This window comes from Ascaphus truei, chromosome 3 (assembly GCF_040206685.1).
Source record: "Ascaphus truei isolate aAscTru1 chromosome 3, aAscTru1.hap1, whole genome shotgun sequence".
In the NCBI taxonomy this organism is placed as follows: domain Eukaryota; kingdom Metazoa; phylum Chordata; class Amphibia; order Anura; family Ascaphidae; genus Ascaphus; species Ascaphus truei.
The window spans coordinates 315,524,258-315,543,933 of record NC_134485.1 but is presented as its reverse complement, the minus strand read 5'-3'; the positions used below and the strand labels follow the sequence as shown (position 1 = coordinate 315,543,933).

Here is a 19,676-nt window from a genome sequence, read left to right as displayed (position 1 = left end):
TGTATTCTCTCGCTTGCTCCATTTTCTCAACACCTATTCTCTCCTAGACCCTCTACAATCTGGCTTCCGCACTGCTCACTCCACGGAAACAGCCCTCACTAAAATAACTGATGACCTCCATGCTGCCAAAGACAGAGGTCATTACACTCTGCTCATATTACTCGACCTCTCTGCAGCATTTGACACCGTGGACCACCCTCTTCTCCTTCACATTCTCCATACTCTTGGTATTCGGAACAAAGCTCTATCCTGGATCTCATCCTCCCTCTCCCATCGTACTTTCAGTGTCTCTTCTGCTAACACCTCCTCCTCCTCTATTGATCTCTCTGTGGGGGTACCCCAGGGCTCTGTCCTGGGACCTCTTCTCTTTTCTCTGTACACACTCTCTCTAGGTGACCTAATAACATCTTTTGGGTTTAAATATCACCTCTATGCTGACGACACACAAATATACTTTTCAACACCTGACCTTACACCTGCTATACAGACCAAAGTTTCTGAATGTCTCTCTGCTATATCATCCTGGATGGCCCTCCGTCGCCTTAAACTCAACATGGCTAAAACAGAGCTCCTCATACTTCCTCCCAAACCTGGCCTTACTACCTCCTTCCACATTACTGTTGGAACTACGATCATCCACTCAGTAGCCCAAGCACACTGCCTAGGGGTCACACTCGACTCCTCTCTCACATTCACCCCTCACATTCAAAACATTTCTAAAACTTGTCGCTTTTTCCTCCGCAATATAACAAAGATACGCCCTTTCCTCTGTTGCTCGACTGCTAAAACTCTGACTCAGGCCCTCATTCTCTCCCGTCTTGATTACTGTAACCTCCTGCTGTCCGGCCTTCCTGCCTCTCACCTGTCTCCCCTACAATCTATCCTAAATGCTGCTGCCAGAATCACTCTACTCTTTCCTAGATCTGTCTCAGCATCTCCCCTACTGAAATCCCTCTCCTGGCTTCCAATCAAATCCCGCATCTCACACTCCATTCTTCTCCTCACTTTTAAAGCTTTACACTCTTCTGCCCCTCCTTACATCTCAGCCCTAATTTCTCGCTATGCACCACCCCGACTTTTGCGTTCTGCTCAAGGATGTCTTCTTTCTACCCCCTTTTTATCTAAAGCCCTCTCCCGCCTTAAACCTTTTTCACTGACTGCCCCACACCTCTGGAATGCCCTTCCCCTCAGTACCCGACTAGCACCCTCTCTATCCACCTTTAGGACCCACCTTAAGACACACTTGCTTAAAGAAGCATACGAATAGCACTGTGAACATTCTGAACACATGATACATAAAGCTTGGCCCCCTGCAGACGCACTTACCAGAACTCCCTCCTACTGTCTCTGTACGTTCTCCCTACCTACCAATTAGATTGTAAGCTCCTCGGGGCAGGGACTCCTCTTCCTTAATGTTATGTTTGTCTCAAGCACTTATTCCCATGATCTGTTATTTATATTATCTGTTATTTATTCGATTACCACATGTATTACTACTGTGAAGCGCTATATACATTAATGGCGCTATATAAATAAAGACATACAATACAATACAATACAATGTTAAAAACGGAGCTTCTCATACGGAAGTCTCTCCTGATGAAATCCCTCTCCTAGCTTCCTACCAAATCCTGTATCATACACAAGATTCCACTTTTAAGGCTATACACTCTTCTGCACCTCCTAACATCTCAGCCCTAATTTCTCGCTATACACAATCCTGACTCTTGCATTATGCTCAAGGATGTCTTCTCTCTTCGCCTTTTGTATCTAAAGCCCTGTCCCACCTTAAACTTTTCTCACTGACAGCCCCACCCCTCTGGAATGCCCTTCCCCTCAATATCCGACTAGCACCCTCTCTATCCACCTTTAAGACCTAGCTTAAAACCCACCTCTTTGACGAAGCATGTGGGTAGCTCCATGGCTACACTTCATAAATCGACCTTGGCCCCTTGCAGACGTACTTACCAGAACACCTTCCTACGGTCTCTGTACGTTCTTCCTACATAGCACTTAAATTGTAAGCTCTTCGGGGCAGGGACTGCATTTGCACCAAGAAAGATAAAAGCAGATAGGTTTATCACTTAGCCAACTGGTGCCAAAATCTACAGTTATGTTTATGTGTGGGAATTGTTAGATTTGCCAATATGCTGAGGCAGATAAGGATATTAAGTCTCCCCCACTCTCCCAAAACGTCTCTCACTCCCCCAAGCCCCTACCTGTGGAACAGGGATTCTGCTGGGCTTATATTGAGAACTTTTGAGTGCTCTTTCTGTGGAGGTGTGCACTCTGCCTTGCAATGTTTTAATAAAGTAAAGAATGTTCCTGTTAAGGCTGGAATTAGGGATACGTGAGTTGGGAAAGACGTGAATGAACTTAAGCCAGCTGAAGCCTTGGTTAAACAGGTAGCCAAATAAATAGGTAAGGAGAGTGCTATGGGAAGGCTTTACTTGGGGTTTTATAATCACCACTATTAGTTTGGATAAATAATTTAAGATCAGTTCAATAGCAGCTGACGCCAGTAAAAGAAAAATGGTCAAATTAGCCTGTAATCTCCTCGGGGCAGGGACTCCTCTTCCTTAATGTTACTTTTATGTCTAAAGCACTTATTCCCATGATGTTATTTATATTATCTGTTATTTATTTGATTACCACATGTATTACTACTGTGAAGCGCTATGTACATTAATGGCACTATATAAATAAAGACATACAATACAATACAAAAGAAATGTATTTTGGGAGGATTGAAGGTCTGCTTTATTATCTTCCTTTTTCAAACGTTATTATCTCGCCTTCAGAATTAGTTACCACGAACAAAGCTAGGTCCTCTGGAAGATCCAGTGAATGATGCCATAAATAGGGAGCAATGTAACAAAGTTACATAGTTGATGAGGTTGAAAAAAGACATGTCGATCGAGTTCAACCTGTGCTAAATTTAGACAACAGATACTTATCCTGTATTTCTGTTTACTGTATTTTGATCCAGAGGAAGAGGAACACAAACCCCCAGTGAAACACTATCCAATGATGTCTCATAAGGGGAAAAAATGAATTCCTTCCTGATTTCAATCAGATTGCTGTACTGTTGGAGTTGGTTTGGAATCACAGGCCTTAATGGCAAAACTGATATTGACACTGTTTTTGCTTACTACCTATCCATGAAAGCGGCTTTACTCTGCTGGGTTGTAAATTGGAGGTTGACAATTATCTGCTGATGGATTGTTCACCATCTTGCTATTTGACGCTTTGAACAACAAATCATGCAGTACTCTCTCTTCCTGGAATTTCCTAAATTTGATGCACTAAGGGAAAATACATCAACACTCAACAAACCCAAGTTGAGGTAAAGAAATAGCCCCTTGTTGTGTGCACTCAATATCTAGTGGCCACTAGTAAATCATTAAAACCTAACTTTTTTCCCACAAATGTATATAAAGCTATATTCTGAGAACAGACCATACCAATAACCACACAAAAAAAAGTTAAAAGGAGGACCTTCCCCCTAGTAGGGAATGTGATGTTATTGTAACTACACTCCTCCACCCCCAGTGAAAAAAAGGAAAGAGGGCGAGAGTTGTGAATATACTGTAAGATATTACTCATGTCCGACTGGCATCAAATAGTGAAGTAAAATACACAATAAACAATGTACTAAAACCAGATGACTTTGTTTCTTTGTCACACTGAGTGCATTAGATGAAGCATCCACAAGGTTGTATCGAATTAGTAGCTGTTTGTAGAGGAAAATCCTGCTACCAAGTGGTGAGAAAGAAAAGGAGGGGAAGGAAATTATATTTGAGTCAAATCCTTTCTATTGATAGCACAGATTTAGCTTCTCCCTCTTTGTTAACACTTCACGGTGAGTGAGAGGATAGTACTTGTAGTTTTTTCCTCTGTAGCCCAATCATTATATATTGCTGCACCCACTGCTGAAAATAGACCCGGTTTAGCTAGTCGTGACATAGAACATAGCTTGGTGCGGTTTTTCAGTGTGCAGTGTACATATCAGAGAAGGCCAGTTACAGATGCTGGTGCTGTATGTTTAAGCTGTAGAACGAGAGACCAGATAGTCAAGCTAATGTTTCACTTATCCTTTGGTTCTTAGCATCCCCTGAATAGTAATGGCTCGTAGGAAGGAGGACAAAATGATTAACAGTGCTGCACACCTACAGTACACAATGAAAAACAAAATACTTGTGGTTAATCACCGGTGCTCCTGGGTCCGGGAAATTCTGTAAAATCCTATACTAAGGCATGAAAGGATCCAAGGCACTACGGATTTCTTAGAAAAATTTATTATCAAAAATCAGCACTCTACGGATTTCTTAGAAAAATTTATTATCAAAAATCAGCTGCTGATTTTTGATAATAAATTTTTCTAAGAAATCCGTTGTGCCTTGGATCCTTTCATGTCGTAGGAAGGATGGACACAATTATTGTATTAAGTGAAATTGCCTGAATGGTGTCCTGGATACAGTGTTTTATATAGCTTAAATCCTTTATTTACTTGTTGATGAGAGCCAAGATTGATATGCATCAGGCTTTATTATATAGAAGTAGCAAAGATCAGGGCAGCCAACAGGGGAGGGGGGGGAGACAGCCGGGACAGGTGTCCCGGACCCAGTGGCTGCGAGGGGCCCAGCCGGCCAGTGCTGCAAGTTGGACCCGACCTCTAGCCAGGTCCGGCTGTCGGTCCTCTCGCGGCCGGGCCCCAGCTCTCTCAGCTGCAGGCTTCTTCCTTACTCTGTCCCACGCCGAGCTTCCAACGCTGGCATGCGACGGGCCGCTCTAACGATTGGGAATGCATAGGACTCACACCCAGCATGGCAGAAAATGGCATTTTATGTTCCAGATTTATGCTGTTCTTCATTCTAATCTTTGCACTGCTGAAGAAAATATGTTGTAGTCTGTTTTTCCCAGTCCGGGAAATAAAGTCCTTTATTTTGACGAGAAACTACTATATGGATTCCCCACTGACCCTATCCAGCAGGCCAATCCATCACTGGGGGACTGTTGACTTCTAGCAGTAGCCACTTTTGTGCCAAATGAATGAGGTACAGCATTTGGGAACGAGGAGTCTTGTCCTCCCGGTACTTCCATGCGTGAAACCTCTGTGCACAGATGGCTGCAGTTACTACAATTCTGGCGAGAATACTTGGCACCATCTTCTAAATCGAGGTCGGAGGCCTTTTGAGCTACACCACACAAAAAAAAAAGTGTGCCAGACCACTGTTCCTGGGCAACACCCGGCTTGCATACTGTAGAAATCTAGCCTGGATGCCCCTTCTGCTTGGACTCTACCACAATATATATATGCTCATGCTCATTTGCATGTAATTTCCCAGAATACCTTGCTGCAGTGGAAGCACTGTATGTTATGTGATAATGGTGAAAAGCAGGGTTTGCAGACCTGTCTAAGACATGTGAATGTGCTCATAAGCGATATTTTTATTTGATATATATATATATATCTTTTTCTGCTAGATTTATTCTGGATCTGGTTCATCCTCTGAGAGGCTGTGGAGAAGTCACGGCATCGGATACATTTTAATTTTTTCACTGACATTTATGTAGTCTTTTAATTTGATTGTGATTATATTCTCATCATTCATATATTTGTTGTTAATTCAATATTTTATTAATTTTTTTTACATTTAATTGGGCACCATCACATTTGTTTATATTAGTATATTTTGTCTATTATCTTTATTATAGCACTATATTGTCTTTATGATATACCTTACATTGGGTTTGAATTAATATTATAATATTTTATTAATTGGATCTTGAACGAGTGCTTACAGTTTGTTTTGTGTGTGTGTGTGTGTATATATATATATATATTCACTTAAACTAAATGTTGTAGTCCTGTAATATGTTTGAGACATCAATAGGAATATAAGTTAAATAGAAGTTTCACCCATAAAAGTTAAATATCTAAAATTGCATGTACTGTACCTTTCCTTGTTTGTCCTGGTCACATATTACACCATCAAAACCCCCAACACTTTTTTACCTTTCAAAAAAGTGTTTATCTAAAATGATTATTTTTGAGGGCGGTAATATATGGCAATCCCTGTGGGTTCTCCATTGTCAGTTTTATAATTCGTCATGACAACATTGTAATCCCTAAAATGTTCCCTTTAGAGTTGTGGAAACCTCTAAAAATCATTGAATTGGTGAAATGTTCGAGGAAAGGCTATTTGTCAATTTGCAAGGCCCAAACAAATGCATGGTTTTTTTTTGGTTTTTTATATTAGATTATTGGCAAAATTCACAAATATTCACAAATATGTGCAAACTGGTTTCCAACATGTTTTTTTAAGTTGTAAAAGTTTTTGCTATTGCCCCTCTGTAATGTGGTGTGAAGCAATCTTCCCCATGCTGGAGAAGACGTTAGTCCCATGCTGTGGAAGGGAACAGAGCTTACTTCTAGCAGCGCCGCAGCATATTGTAATAAGGCCTAAATAAGATGTTTGCATTTAACACTGTTTAGCAATATATTTGCAAGGCTTGAATAGTGGTTTTGTCCACCTCTTATTCTCATCTCATGTGGTTATGAAACTACCACCAGATGATGCGTGAATGTGTTGTTGTGCATTTCTAAATTTGGCTTTATAACTGCAAGCTGCAAAGCTATTATAAAGATGTTACATTACTAAGTTACTGTTTTCTCTATTGTACAGTCCAAGCTATTTGGTTGAATTTCTATGAGAGTAACACATTAAAGGTGCCGTCCAAAATAGAAGCAGTGATGTGTTCAGTGAGTTAATAACTTGGCTATTGGCTTTTTACTTTTAATAAGATGACGCGAGTACAAGTGTTTTTAAACTATTGTTATTGGCAGTGTTTGTAAACCTTCTAATTGGAAGTTTTAGGTTTAACTGTCCCTATTTCTGCCGTATCTATACACTATCCTATCTTTCCAGGTGATCTGATTTGCTCTCAATTATTCTTTATTTATGTATTTACATTCTGTTGGGGATATTTATCAAAGTTTCCTACTTGCACAACCCAGGCAAAAAAATACTACGCCTGATTTTATGAAAGGTAATAAATTCAGTTGCTTTCTAAGCTTTCCTTTGTTGGCCAAATGAATTTGATTCTGTTGGCACCAGCTTCTCAGCCATTTCTGAATGATAGTACAAGGGATTTTCTTTTCTGATGAAAATCAGTTTGTTTTTATACTACGCCTTTTAATTTTCTGTATAAACAGTCTTCATTTTTCAGATAGCTTATAATCCTTAAATGATTAGATACAGAGTGATCCAAGAAGGATCGAAAAAGATTCCCCGAAATTGCACTCATCCACAAAAAAACATCTACACCAGCTAAGATACAACATCATTAGCAGACTATCTGTCCCTCTTACTACATATATTTTTGTGGATGAGTGCAATTTCAGGGACTCTTTTTCGATCCTTCTTGGATCACTCTGTATCTACCAATCCCATTACCCCCTGCACACCACATAAACGTACTACCTAATTGATTACAGTTTATTAAGGTTGAGCGGCTAGTTGTTCTCTTTTGTATATATCCTTAAATTATTCCATGTTTTTTTACAGGTCTTTCTGTGTTACCTTGGAACTATATTCTACGAAGTCCACTAAAGATTGCCTGTTGTAGAACAATACCCATGGACACCTACAAATAAGGTAATGAGTTTGTTGAATGGTATTATATATTAATATGTCGCGGTCATGCCTTTATCCTACCCAGTTATGTTAATAATTATACAGCAACCAAGGAGTTAACTTTGATTTTAAAAATGCCTATTTTTCTATATCTCCTATGAGGTTACCTGGGGCAATATGGTATCTGCATTAATGGGTTAATAAAAGAATGAAAAAACAATATGTTTATAATTGAAGTGACTGGTGTGACAGTATAGAGATGTGCCAGAGACTTGGCCTGATCTCAAGGTATCTTCAAAGGCACCGTATAAATTCCTGCGCCCTCTCCGGCTGTTTGCCGTTTAACAGTGGGGAAAAGAGGGTCACTATATTACTTATTAAAGAAGATAAACATATATCACTGCACAATTTTCTTACTGGTTTTTTTATTATAGGATTGATGTAGGGGGTCTCTGGTGCTTAACTGCATTAATTTCAGCTTTGGGTGTCCCCTGCTTCCAGAGATACTTACTTCCGTAGGGGGTGCTGGTATCTCTGTGGAGTTTAAATGCCCAGATCACGCGGTCCAATTGGAAGCCGCAACATATGACATCACGGCTTCCTATTGGCCCGCGAGACGTGGGACATTAAGCCGCCATTTTGTTAATCCCACAAGTTCCCTGGCTGCAGAGATACAAGTATGGAGGTAAGTATCTCTGTACGTGAGTGGTCCCTGGAGCTGAAATTAACACAGTTCAGCTCCAGAGACCCCCTGCTTGAATCCTGTAATAAATAAAATGGAAAAATCGTGCAGTTATTCATGTTTTGCTGCTTTAAAGATCCCCCATAATTTAAGATAATTATTATCTGGTGCAAATCACGGCATAGGATGGAATAGTTGGTGTTTTGTTGAGTCAGAAGACATTTTCAATGAAAAGGTGATAACCAGGGCTCTATATTGTATACTATTATTATTATATTGTATCTTGTATAGAAAAAGGCTGTAGCAGGTGTACTGATCACAGAGAAGTGTAAGGTCACAGGCGTACGTTGTGATACTTTTAAATACACCAACATGGGAATTTACAGATGATGTTGAACACAGATTTTTGTGTGTGCATATGAAGCCTCATATAACGACATCTATAAAGAACATTTACAGTATATTGATTTATTTGAACATATCACAAACCTGTAATGCTGTGATACTCTGTTTGTGTTCTCTAGTTCTCTGAAAATCCTCAGTTGGTTAAAAAAAAAATGATTGTTGGGTATTTTACTGTTCAAGTCACCATAATTTTGCTATATTTTATATACTTTATTTTATATATTAAACTATTCGTTCAATGAAATAATCCATAAACTCTCTCAAAATGTGATATGGTATTGTTATAAAATGAATGTACGATACGGGAAGCATTGTTAAGTACATCGAATTAGTAGATTTGGGAATGATAAGAAATGTCATAACAATTTAATGGTTTTTAAAAGGTGAAAACCCACTGCCGTGATGATTGTACATTTCTATTACAATACAATCTATTTTTTTGGCATATTCCAGTGTTTTTTCAGTTTATTCTCAAGCGTGCTGGGGACATTACCTTTGTTGTCTTATAGATTTGGGAGGGTTAAGGGTCCCTCCTATTGTTCCCGTGCACCGGTCATTATATAACTCTATATTCTACTTAGGTGTGCTGTCTGTAACACCGTACTTTTTGTTATAAAATGAATGTCCGATACGGAAGCATTGTTAAGTACATCAAATAAGTAGACTTGGGAATGATAAGAAATGTCATAACAACGGAGTGGTTTTTAAAAGGTGAAAACCCACTGCCGTGATGAATGTTCACTGTTGTGTTCTTGTTTGTTCAACTATGTTCACGGCTCTTCTACCACTGGCCACATACTGTACAGTGTAAAGGACAATATGGTGCTATAGTATTTTCCTTTTGTTTTTTTATGGCTGGACTGTGGTTGTGTTGATAATACACGGCTAATATATTAGGTTTCACGCTTTGTAGTGTGTGTCTGCTCAAACAAAGAGGGGTTTATCTTTTGAGCAGAGATAACAATGATGGACTAGGTAAGCTTCCTTTCCTGCTTTTTTGAATAGATGGAGCTAGGCTGAAAAAGTACATATGTATGCCTTTTCTTCAATAAGGGTCCTGGGAACAGTTCAAGCAGAAGTCCTCGTGGCTCTTCTTTTTATTAGGATTGAAGCAGGGGGTCTCTGGAGCTGAACCACGTTGATTTCAGCTCCGGGAACCCCCTGCTTTCCGAGATCTTACCACCATATGGGGTGCCGGTACTTCTCTTAGGAGGCCTGGCTGGGTTCACAAAATGGTGACTTTAAATGTCCCAGGGGCCAACAGAAAGCCGTGACATTATCCCTTGTGGCGTCCTGTTGACCTGCGTGACTGGGACATTTGATCTGAAGAGAGATACCGGCAGCATGGAGGTACGTATCTCAGGAAGCAGGGAGTCCCTGCAGCTGAAATCTACGCAGTTCAGCTCCGGAGACCCCCTGCTTCAATTCTAGAAAAAATAAAAAAGAGCCACTAGGACTTCTGCTTTAAAGAAGTATAAAAATGAGGGTACAGGAGATGCTGAGTGGTCCACGATGGCATAGGGAAACAGGCAACAAAGGGGGAGGGGGAGAGGGTGGAGACACTCTATCTACTGTCAATAGAAATTAGGTTGCTGGGGCTAATTAACACATAGGCAGAAAACCTTGTAAGTACATGGGGAACAGGACAGGCTTTCGTTGGCTTCTCATAGTTTGCTCTTGGTGTCTGCGCCTCCAGCTCCAGTGGTTCTAGGATAGCCAGAGACAGTCTCCCACTGGTGCACATTACAGTTCTACCCCTACCTGATAGACGGTGAACTCAGGCAGGAATATATAGACAAGGGGTTCTTTATTGCAGTCACTGGAAGATGATACACATACACAGTGTTGCAGAGGCTGATCAAAGGTTCCCAGGCTTCAGGATGGTGCATGACCTCAGATAGTAGAGAGGCCTAATGGTCAGGTTTGAAGCCTTTGTGGCAGCAGATGTTCCCCAACCCCCTAGGTGTTTGAGTGGGCACGCTCATCCCTGATGGGAGAGACTCATAGCCCTTCCTCCAGTCTCCAACTCCAGACTGGACTGCCCAACTAACTTTTGGCACTTCCCCTGATATCAAGAAGGGGAGGGCATAGTGCCTGTACTATGTTTGGCTGCACACAAACCATGTCACCTCCAATCCTGTCAATCAGAGGATAGCAGAAGGGGATCAATGGCCCTGGATCATTCTATCACAGCCTGCAATACCTATCAGGGCTTGTGTGACAGGAGGCAGAGAAGCAACAGGGCCAGCCATGTTACAGGTATATAATGTTAAAATAAAATATAAGACAGAATAATTTAATATTGCATTTTTTTATTACATGACTGGATGAAATTTAAATTAAGAAAAAACATTTTGGAAAGCATCCACCATGAACTACATATTTACCAGAAGTAAATATAATGTTTCTAGAATTAATGATGTTTGTTCATGAACAGCTTGTCCAATGGAATGCTTTCAAAAGTGTGTACAGGTTCCCCATGGCTCGTGTAGCAAATACAGAATGCATGTCTCAAAGAGGCTCCTTAAGCGTGCACGTCTCTAAATCAGTGATTAACCGTTTGTCTGCTAAAGAGGCCAGCAATCTATCTCTCCTCTCCAGCAAAACCTATATAAGTCTGGGCGGGAGTAATGCCACCTTTAGATAATACATAACTAACATCAGGTTAAATCGCTGTGTTAACCTTAACAGACCTTTGTGGATTCTTTAGGCAGAACACCTCTTTTGCATATTATTAGCACTAATATCCATTATACGTACTTAACACTATGCCCTTTTCGGCGAAGACATGACTTAACCTAACATTATTGAGCTTTAAAGATGCACTTGAACACTTAGCGAAGCGTTTTTTTAGGTAAGCCAGAAACGGAATCTTTGGATCTGGACCTGCGTGCTCATCAAAACCCATGCATGCAAATCTTATGCTACATGAATGAATTACTGCACCTGCAACGACTTTCGTACAATTAGTTTAGTGACTACTGTGGTAAGTCAAGAAAAGACGACCAGGAAGATTTCCCCCTATTTCACTGCAATGTATTGAATAGAGCTCTATGTACCAAAATATATCCATCAGAGCCTTCCATAAATCCCTGGTGCCTCCCCCTTTTCTCGATATGACAGTATAGAAGCATGAAGGTGGTTTAGTTACTCGCATCTATCATAAGGCAACAGACAAGAATTTTCTTCTGTTGTTTTCTAGCCATCCCTTGTCCCTCTAAAAATAAGATTTCATAGTCCCAATTATTACGAGTACTTAGAACCACCAGTAATCCTGATGAGGTGGATAATGTTTTAAATCATATGGGCAAACGATTACTTGAATGTGGTTATGACTATGAGGAAGTCCATAGGGCCACTATGAAAGTACATAATATGAATAGGGATTCTTTAATGATCCCTAAACATACTGATATTGTTAATGACAATAGATTTTATATCATCAACCAAAATGAAACATAGTATTTTAGATGATTGGCATGTTTTGGCATGTGACACCAGTCTAGGCCATGTATTTGCTAAACCCCCTTTGTTATATTAGAAACGAGGTACGAACCTGAGAGACTCACTTGTTATTACAGGCCCTGTTGACAAATACAACTCTCCGACACAGTGTTTTCTCGTCCCAAGGGAGTTTTTATATGCTATGGCTCTGTTAACTGCTAATTCCTCATTAAGGGCACATGATACACACATTCACTACATGGCAAGAAAATCACTATCAGAAGCTTTAAGAACTGTTAGGCTGCGCTTATACTGTAGTGACGGCAACAGCGACGCGACATCGCGGCAAAACAAATGCATTGCAGCCGTCGCGTGCTCTTATAGAAAGCGCGACGGAGCGACGGATTGGTCGCAATCGCTGGAAGTCATCTCTATTTGATTTTCCTGCGACCGTCGCCTGACCATCGCATCGCCGTCACCGGCACTATAAGCATAGCCTTAGACTAAATACATTGTGTACTTTATTAAGTGCCCCTGTTGACTTTTCTATGTCAGGAAAACGAGTGTAACGCTGTTTCCCCCACCCCTTGGAGATGTCGCCGTTACATGGTGTAGGTTGGTGCACACCTGCTGGCTCACAGTAGGTCTGAGTCTCCACCGATGTTGTTGGGGAGATCCGGACTGGTGTCTGGGATACATGATAGTTGCTTATCTCTGGGTACACAGCGCCTCCATCTGCCGCAGGCTCCAGATGTATGGAGGCAATTTCCTACGGTAGAAACGGTTACCTCTCCCCCCAAAAAGATTACACTCTAGGCCAGAGATATATTCAACTGGAACTGGTTTATTGTTCTTCTGCTCATACAGTAACACGTGGGCCTCTGCCCAATGCAGTTCACTGTAGATTCCCAACGCCAGGATGGTCCCTGGACATACACTATGGGTCAAGGGCCCCCATAGCAGTCCCTGCTCTTCCCTAACCCACTAGCAGTGCCATGGGAACAGTAATCACTCACTCCCCCCTAAGGGGAGAGGATCAGGGTATGCCAGTGCACAGCAACCCTGTGTGTTACCTGTCTCTCTCAACGGTAGAGACAACTCCTAAATTTGGGTGTGCAACTCCCTAAGTACAGTAGGGGGAAGGTTCCAGGTCTGAACCCAGGATTGGGCAGAACACAGACCTAGTCCCACCTCTTCCCCTGTCACTATAAGGAGCTGCCTGTGTGGGGAAAACCCATAATTGGTCCCGACACTGCCTGCTCTTACCAGAGCTTCCATGTCAGGGAGGGCAGACTGGTAGCCAGACCAGGCATGGCTACACGAGTTTCATGTTTAAAGAGAGAATGAGCCTGCACCGCTTCAGCTATCAGGAAAGCACAAAGTGACACTGTTACTACTGATCTGGTGCACCAATATTCATGCCACATTGTGTTATATGCCCATTGCACAAATAAAAAGGCCCCATTGTGAAGGAGATTATGATAAATTGTTCCTACTATTCGAAGCATGCTTGAAATTCAACCTAGGAACTCTAACCCCACAGGGGTTAAAGCAGGACTTCAAGCTTGTCTTGTCTTATTTGTTCGGCCAATTTCCATGTAAAAGTGAATGGCAGGTGCCTCTTGTTGTGTCCTGGCTATAGACCGAGATCTCACTTCCGAACAACATGGATTCTCTTACAGATCTGTTCCTCCCCTATATGGACATGGATCTTTGTGTGTTTCACGGTCAGATGGCGATGGGTATTGCTCAGTTACATGTCTGGGTGGGATGTAAATGCTATGACTTCCATCTTATCAACACAGCAGTGCTGCACATGTACTGGATGCTGTGCTGATTACCTTTAGGAATGTACTTTAATTATGCAGGAAACGGGTCCCTGACGAGTTCGGGATAAAGTGAATGCTTGTTTTGATTAATCGGACTACCTCCCGGTACTTTAAGACTCTTCCTCCAGGATTTATGATGCTTGTTACTCAGGCAGGAACTTTGATATTTAGCATCCATGATGGCATCTGGTACTGAATGATATATGGATTATACTATCCTATTACATACATACATACACTATGTTTTTAGACTTGGTACACCCAAGGACTTTAACTGCTAAAGAACATGCAACCTATTAGATGATGATGTGTTGGGGTTATCCTGCCTGTTTGATGTTCATGTGTACCTACATGGAACTTATGATTAGGATACATGTGTGATTGCCATTGATAATGGCAGAGATGATTTTGCTATACTGCTCCGGTTTCATAATTTCTTGGTTCTAAACATGTTATGTGCTCCCGCTTCTATGCTGCTAAGATTGTGTCAATATACTTTATCGGTTTTCCTTATATTATGAGCAGGAACAGTTTTGTGTGCTGCCTCTCTATTGTGTAATAGTATATTACTTGCGTTTATCCTTATGTTTTCTACACTTGATATGATTATGATATTATTAAAAGTAATTATTTGGTACATGCATTTATTCAGTGATGCCTCTCCTGAAATCCCCATCCATTTGGAATGTGTTTTGCAATACGTGTTATTCACTTGTTATGGGTGTGTACGGGGGCTGACCCTGATGGTTAGACAGATGGTGTACATTTGGCTGCTAGGAGACCGGTAGAGTTCCGGTGCCTGGCCCCTAGGCTCGCGGTCTTTTTCTTCCGGGTTCCTTTTGCTTTATATGTTCAGCGTCTTTCAATGTCTTCACATCACCCTGATGCAGGTCCCGTAAGAGGACCAAAACGTTGGTTATTTTGGAATACAATACACTTTTTGTTTGACTTTCCTTACCTGCGTGGTGCTGTATTCCTTCATCCGGTCCACTGCTGTGCCTGCTGTCCTGGGTGATGTATGAGTTTGTATCCCTTATGATACGTGCACATCCCAAAACGTGATATTTGTTGTGGTGTGCCTATTGTCAGTCTATTTGTACATCATAACCTTCCTATATTTATTTTTTTCTCATGAAACTATTCTTTTGCCTGCAGAATTGCACAGATCGTAAAACAGCAAAGCTTAGATTCATGCATTTATCATAATATCTTCTGCTACCGTATAATAATAACCCTGTTCTCATCCTACATTGTTTCTGATTACTTGTTTCTGATTGCTTCTTCCCAATTCAATCCTCAGATTACTGCAAAATACAGCCTTTTCAAACCGTTCTTTTGGGGCTTTTTTCATTAAACTGCCATACTGCCACTCGGGACACTATCAAAGTTTAATGACCATCTCCCCTTTGTCTCTAAAGGTTCATACTCATTTCTTGCATTATCATTACATGAAGCCTTTGTCCCATCCTTGAGTAGTTGAATTTCTGAGGTTCAGGGTACAAATGAAGCTGCCAGTTAAGCACTGAAATAATTTTAGCAAATGTACCTATATGTTTACAATGCTGGTTAATTGCATATTCTGTATGAGTAGTCATGTTTTCTGGTGGCTTCAAGCATAATCCTTTTTTTTTATAAAGAAAATGTCTTTGTCATTTACAGTCAGATAATCTAATACATAATCAGAAACTGTCCAATATATATATATATATATATATATATATATATATATATATATATATATATATATATATTGCTTGACCTGAAGAAGAGAGGAGAACTCTCGAAAGCTTGTCCTATGACATAAATTGTTAGTCCAATAAAAAAGGTATCACCTAATACTGAAGAATGTATCTCTCTCTCTCTCTCTCTCTCTCTCTCTCTCTCTCTCTCTCTCTCTCTCTCTCTCTCTCTCTCTCTCTCTCTCTCTCTCTCTCTCTCTCTCTCTCTCTCTCTCTCTCTCTCTCTCTCTCTCTCTCTATATATATATATATATATATAAAAACAACAGAGGAAAAGCAACCTTTAAATAGCACACGGACATAAATGAAAGTGTAACAAAAGAAATTTTATTAAAGTGAATAAAACAGGGGATAAAGTTAAAAGGTGAGGGGGGCTCGACACTACCTAGACAATGTGGACCTGGAGGCAAGGGTTCAAGTTTAGATCCAAAGCAAGACATGCACAGGACACAGGAGGCTCTGTCTAAGCACACGTGTGTAACAATTAACCTACACTGAGATCTTGTGACCACATTAAAAATTACCATATAATTTGTACAATGGTTGCATAGTGTGGGTACACAAGTTGTGAAAGTAACAGAGTGAAAAATACGTCACCGCTCAGTGTGTAGATGTCACGGGCAGAAAGGTAGGTCAGAACTCCATGTCAGGTGGAAAAAGGTAGGGGCCCCCCTCAGCAAGACTCCCACTCCAATGCGTTTCGACGAGAAACTGTCTTCTTCTGGGAGTGGTGAGGGAGAAAATGAGCTAGATTTTATAGGGAAATTTTAACAGTCAAATTCGCACCATACAAATCAAAGAATTGCAAGCAGCTGTTGAGGGGAGGGGTGTCTGCTGGTAACACAGCGTCATTGAGTCCATTCCGAGAAACTGTGGATGCTATTGGGCAGTATAGATCACATGATGCTCACTACGTCTATCCCTATGTAAATTTAGGGGTGGTACATGTGACGTCATGACGCTGTGAGCTTCGTAGCTCCACAAGCGACATGGAGCCTCCCACAATGGCCCAAAGTGACCATAAGTCAGGGGGAAGTGAAATAAAGGATTGCAGCTAACATACAGCTGCCTGCTTTGTCCAGGAGCAGAGTACACGAGTGATGCGCGTGACGTCATCGCGTAACGCGTGTGACGTCATCACGCAAAGCGTGTGGTGCCGTGCGGTTGCTGTAGCAACCATGTAAACAATTTACATAGAAAGTCCTGTCAAAACGGGATGGGAGGGCACACTTCCTACTTGTTACAATAAAACAGAATGGTTACTGCTGAAAAGGTATTAGCAGAGCATTAATGGTAACATACAAACACAGTTGTTAGTATGAACAACATCTCTGTCATAACAATCTATTGCTGAGCTGAGGGAGCACATCCAGATCAGAAGATCCTCCAATATCACCTATCATGTTGTTTTAGGGATGAGTCATGGATGTAGCCCAACAGAGTTTGATATTATCAAAACTGTCATACAGAGTGCTTTAATACTTCCCATTCCATGACTATAGGCCACATCTTAAGTTAACAGGTGTTAATACTAAGCGCAAATCCATGCTTGTAGATAAATATATGTATAAGATACAAAAATACGGTTTCCAATGGCCATCTTAACATGGCCTGGAGACATCAAGGTTATTGGTGCTACCAGGTATGTATCCTGAAACAAAATTACATTGGTTGTATATCTCTAGGTCACCAATCTTGTATCATAAGGTTATAAATTGTGTCTTAGATGCATGTTGCATAACACGCAAATGGCTAAGTGCCATTACATAATTCATGGATGGTAGCATAAATCTGTACCGTGATTGCTTGAACTGTACTATTGCAGAATGGCAGAGGCATGCAAACATTATTTACGCCACACTATGAGGCAGTATCACTGTCCAAAAGCATAAGACCTGGCATAATTGGGTTCAAAATATTAATGGTTCATAACAAGAATCCCGATTGGCCATCCCACATTATATGTGGGGCAATTGTACAAATTGAATGCACTAAGTTAGAATAAATGCAAACCAATAAATGTACGGAGGCATTTTCAAGCGGATAGAATGAACACAGTGGAGCTGTAAAAGTCCTGGAAAGAGCAACACCCATGTTGAATCCGTAGGTGTACAAAGTTTATAAATGTTACCAAAATCCATTTGGAGATATTCGTGTCCACAGCTGGATGAACAAACAGGTACTATGGTAACGGAGCAATTCCCATAAATACTCCGGATGTAGAAGAAATAATCATGATGCGTATTGTCACGGGTCCCATATTAGATGAGTGGTTTCCATGGATTTTCTTGATGTAGGGAAGATGATCACTTTACGTTAGTCCACAGCAACCACGGACCTTCAATATAGAACGGGAATGCTGGTTCACAGTATAAGCATGTATGGGAGGAACAGAGTGAAAGTCCAAGCATTAGAAAATAAACAGACCAGGGTGTTAAAAAAAAAATCAAACCAGTGGGGCAATAGTTATAAAAACATAGCAAATCCGAGATAGTCATTGAGACCACGTGGTATCATGGTGCCCAACTGCACGATCCATCTGCACTCCCTCCTCAGCAAAGCCTTTTCAAGGTCACCACCCCGGGCGCCGAGAGAGACCTTGTCGAAGGCGAATGCAGAAAGGACCGCACTGTCGGACCCATGACAGCGCAAAAAGTGATGCGCAATTGAGCTAATCTTCTTGCATGAATCTACATCTCTTTGCGCATTTTTGATGTTGCGAGTGTGTTCCAACATGCGAAAGCCAGGGTTAAGGGTTCTGGGTATGCACCTTAACCCTGGCTGTGCTCAAAGCTGTGACCATGCAGCAAGCTTAAGCCTGTAGGGAACCATGTTAAAAATGGTTTTTGAAGCAAAAAGTGGCACTGAGTGCTCATTTGCATGTCATTTCCCAGAATCCCTTGCTGCAGTGGAAGTGCTGTATGCTGGGTGATAATGGTGAAAGGTGGGGTTGCAGACCTGCCTAAGACATGCAGATGAGCATACAGTTGTATTTGCATATTTGCTTTCCTGTGGAGGGTTTTTGTCACTTTTTTTACTCACCATAACTTAACTCAGTATTATGGTATATATATATATATATATATATATATATATATATATATATCTCGTAGTGGACCGTTTTCTATTCAGTTGCATTAAATACTTCAAAGTTTACAAGCTTACATAACGATAAAAAAAACAATGGACTATAATCTAACGATCTCTGATAAGCGTTGAGTACTGCATGTAAGGGGCATCCACATTTGGAGCTCATTATAATGTAAGTGTGTATTGGCTGTTTAATAACTAATCACTGGTGTAAGCATACAAGCTTCTTGATGTATTGTAGTGTTACGTTTAGCCTTTGTTCTTTAAAATTATGTCATTACATTAGTGCAAAATGCCAATGGGGCTTATTATGCTTGCCTAATTAGCTTTTTTTAGTTAAAGTATCTTGCAACAGCAGCTTTACTTGCAGTGTTCTAGCTTTGTAATAAACTGATTCACGTTGCTCCCCGAAGACCATTCATCTGCGATGAAACACGTCTTCTAAAATGTCGCTACTTTGTGCTAAGATGGACTTTGAGTGGTAAAAAAAAGAAAAAAATGGATGGACCTGTCAGTAAATAGAGTCTGTTGGACCGGCGCCATCTTGTACACATTGTTCACAAAAACAATTCCTGGGAAAAGTGAATCTATAAGTCATAATGATCTGAATTTATTGAGCAGAAGCTGCACAGGGCTGTTGGAAGCTTTCCTTAATATTGCTTGCCGCACAATGCAACATACACACAGGTATACATTGTAAAACATATAAAGTAGCGCCAAAGTAATATTCCGTGCTAACTTACATCAATTGTATAATAAAAGTGAAGTGAATGTGATTCAAACAATACTGAAAACGTGTTGATAAAACATAAACTTAAACAAATGTACAAACAGTGATAAATAAATG

The 19,676-nt window shown here is 40.8% G+C and overlaps 1 protein-coding gene across 3 annotated transcripts in view; it reads left to right on the top strand.

Annotated features, from left to right (window-relative positions):
* ENOX1 (ecto-NOX disulfide-thiol exchanger 1) overlaps positions 1-19,676 on the top strand; it is a 628,404-nt gene that overhangs the window by 114,106 nt on the left and 494,622 nt on the right. For all 3 annotated transcript variants that reach the window (XM_075591092.1, XM_075591093.1, XM_075591094.1), the window contains exon 2: positions 7,572-7,661. The gene's annotated coding sequence lies outside the window, so the exon portion shown is untranslated. The remainder of the gene's footprint in view (positions 1-7,571; positions 7,662-19,676) is intronic.